Below are 3503 nucleotides of genomic sequence, written 5' to 3'. Positions count from 1 at the left end.
CTGTCCACCATGCTTCCTGAGTCCTCTAATTTCTATGTTTCTTCATATTTCTTTTCAATGATACTCCACTGCTCGTGTCCTTTTAATCCATTCCTTTTTAATAAAATATAACCTTCCATTGCTATTGTCCTGAGTCCCTTCCTACTAGATTTCAATGATGATACCTATGAGATTGAACTTGCTTCCTTTAGGATCTGTCAACCTTTTTATTACCCTTATTTTGTGCATTTGTGTAATGAAGCAACAGGTTTTTTTAATCACCTCTTCTTGAATATGTCTCCTACATACTCTTATACATACTGGTCCTCCCTACTACCATTTTTCATTTTATACTTTCTCTGTGCCATATGGACTCCAGATAGAGTAGTTTTCTCTTTCTTTTCTTGATCAGATACTCAAGAATACAGTTAATTTTTTTGGTACCTCTCATTTGGTACCTCTCTATTCTGTCCTTGACCAAGAGTCTATCATTCTTTTTTGTTTGTTTATTTTTTGTTTTACCCCTTATTCTTCATTCTTTTAAAAACAAAGACAGAACAGTAAGATATGCACAACTTAGTGGTTCTATACAAGAGCTCCTTCTGCCTGAATGCTGCGGCAGACAGTAGGGGAAAGAGGCTGGGGGGATTAGGCTGGTGCCCGTGGTGGCTGGGAGCTTCCTTAGGTAGTAGATGGTCCCCCAGGCTGAGGCTGAGCTGCCATCTCTATGCACTGGGGAGGAGAGACCGAGCAGCAGGATCTAGGGACCTTTAGGTTTCTTAACCAGAGATGGGGGTGAGGGGGAGGGGAGAGGTAGGAAAGACACCTCCTGAACTGCTCCTTCAGAGGAGCAGAGCCAGCCCTAATTGGTCCACAAAGATTTGAAAATAACCATTCAAGCTAGCGGGGAAAGCCCTGAGCCTGTCTCTAGCCTGGTGCATGCCCTCCTCACTCTAACTTCAACACAATGCCCAGGCAAGACGAGAGTCCTGGCTCTAACCAAGTCAGGTTCTACACCCTCAGGTCCCAGAAGCTTCCTCTAATGAGCACTTCTTCCATTATCCAAAGCCCAAGGGTCCCCATCAACACTGTGGGAAGTACACTGTATACCCTCTCTTAAAGCAGGGAAAAGGGGAGGCCCAGATCTGTCTGATCTGTACAATAGCCCTTGAAGGCTGTGGCACGTGCCCAAAGAGGTTGTTCACCACAAGCACACACATGCACACACCAACTCGCATTAGCTCATCTGGGTCAGGAGTTGGCTAGATTCTTCTCTCAAAGAGGAAGGAGAAGAGAGGAGATGAAAAAATCCCTCAAGACAGAGCTCACTATTTCCATTGCCCACAAAACCACCACCTGTAGTCCCCACCCAGAACCTTCTCTGCCTAGTTTGCCGATCTGAAAGGGCAAAGCTTTCTGGAGGTCTTAGCCACCTAATGGCCCTGTGTTTAGCAGCATGGGGAGATCTGCCCCAAATATTGGCTTAAGTCCAGCCAGCTCTGGCCTCCTCCTCTGTCCATTCTTGGAAGGCCCAAGCCCCCAGTGGCAATGGGCTTCCTTCCCACCTGTCTTTTTTCTCCTCTTCGCTTTGGTCAGCTCTGTCCTAGACTTCTGCCATCTATGACCCCTGTACCCTTCGCCTGACTTTTGCCCTTTCCCAATCTCCTAACCCCTTTCCATGATGGTTCTTTGCCTACTCAGCTTCATCTCCTCTCCTTCAAGCAAAGGCTTCCCAAACACTCCCAAGCCATGTGATTGGCATGGAGACACCAGGCCCACTGTAGATGTCCTGTGTCAGTTGGCATTATCCCTGCCTTTGGGGAATGCTTCTGCCTTCCTCCCCTCCCCTCCCAGGGGATCCTGGGAAGTGGTTGTGCCCATCAGCTAGAATGATTAAGGCAGGGAGTGGGTAATCAGATCTGGGGCTCAATGCCTGTGAGCGGGGTTAGGGCTGGTCTTGGTGAAGAAGGAGCTAGGGAGTTTGGAGGTGAAACCCCCACTCTTGCTGGACCTCAAACCCTTACTGGGGCAAGGGAAGGCAGAGGCCCAGGGAGAGAGGGCTCAGGTGTTGGTGGCCTTCCAGCATTCACTGTTGGTGCTGTTGATGCTGCCCACATGGCAGGGCATAGAGGCCACATTGTCCAAATAGGCAGCTGTGTCAATCTGAGTGTTGGAGTAAGAGCCCACAGGCATGTCCAGTCCCTCCTGGTGGGCCACAGCATACGGGTGGGGCAGGCGCACATCGGGCTCCTCTGCCTTGTCCACTTGGCATTTGTAGGAGAACAGGATTTTGGGCTCCACCCCAAAGAAGCCCTTGAGGAAGGCCACATAGATGAGGGGGGCAAAGAAACTGAAGTAGAGGAAGGTGGTCACATCCACACAGAAGAGGCCTTCGATAATGTCTGTGCAGACCGAGGTGCTGCCCAGGCCCTGAACCAGGTTCAGCAAGGCCAGGAGCCCAGCATAAATATAGAAGCTCTTCCGGGATGGCAGCGAGGTGCGATCTTTCAGAGGCGTCACGAGAGAGTAGACCAGGAAGAAGAAACAGGAGCCGGAGAGCCAGAAGTGGCGGCCATGGTGACTGTAGATATTGAAGTCAGCAGCAGAGAGGTGGGAATCAGGGTACAGCTTCTCCAAGGTCCCCTGCGTGGCTGAGTAGGCCAGGGACAGAACTGTGGTGATAGTCAAGACTCGTTTGATGCCGGACTTACTCTCCAGGTGACCAAAGGCAAGGCCCAGAATGATCACGCTCGATTCAATAGCCAGAAGGAAGAAGCGAGTGATTTCAGAATCTTATCAGCCACCATGGCTGCATCAGAAATACCGACTGTCATGGAGACCACAGCCCAAGCTATGCCCACCGGGGCCACCACAAACACCAGGATGTAGAAAGTGGTAAAGATGGGGCTGGAGGTGATGCGTATCTTGGCCCAAGCTGGTGGCAGCTTCCAGAGCAGGAAAGTGAAGAACAGCACATTGGGGATTAGCAGCATGAGGTCTCAGTACCAAACCCGAGAAGTGCCAATGTCCTCATAGAGCAGAAGCAAGCATGGGTGCGGGGCGGTGATGTTGGGCGGCGAGGGTGGTGCTAATGTGGCGTTGCTACGGTCCCGGTCCACCATCTTGCCTTGCCTGCAGCCCTGAACTCCCCGGATCCGCAGCCGCTCAGCGCCCGGCTCCAGGGCGGCCCATCAGCCGCCCCCTCCCCGGCCCTCGCAGACCCCGCCGCCTCGGGATCCTCTGGCTCCGGCGCTTCCGACCCCGAGAGAATCTATCATTCTTAATTTTCAGCTGTGTTCCAGAAGTTCCAATCCCATTCTCATATATCATTTTCTTAGGCAGCTATTCATTTCCCAAGTCTTCCTTTCTCTTCTGAAATCCCTACCTTCTTTTGATTGCAATGATGAAAATGCATATGGCCTTAGCAGGTCTCTTGCCCAGGACTTCCAATTCAAAATGTCTAATAGGAAATTGGAGATCAAGGTTTGAACTCGTGAGAGCTGAGGTTGGGAATCATTTGCTTC

The 3503-nt window shown here is 50.8% G+C and overlaps 1 pseudogene; it reads right to left on the bottom strand.

Annotated features, from left to right (window-relative positions):
* Positions 1-2040: 2040 nt before the first annotated feature.
* LOC118837058 lies at positions 2041-3101 on the bottom strand (annotated as a pseudogene).
* Positions 3102-3503: the final 402 nt, after the last annotated feature.

The sequence above is a fragment of the Trichosurus vulpecula genome, chromosome 2 (genome assembly GCF_011100635.1).
Source record: "Trichosurus vulpecula isolate mTriVul1 chromosome 2, mTriVul1.pri, whole genome shotgun sequence".
Classification (NCBI taxonomy): domain Eukaryota; kingdom Metazoa; phylum Chordata; class Mammalia; order Diprotodontia; family Phalangeridae; genus Trichosurus; species Trichosurus vulpecula.
The sequence above is the reverse complement of the archived record's forward strand: the minus strand, read 5'-3'. Positions and strand labels throughout refer to the sequence as shown.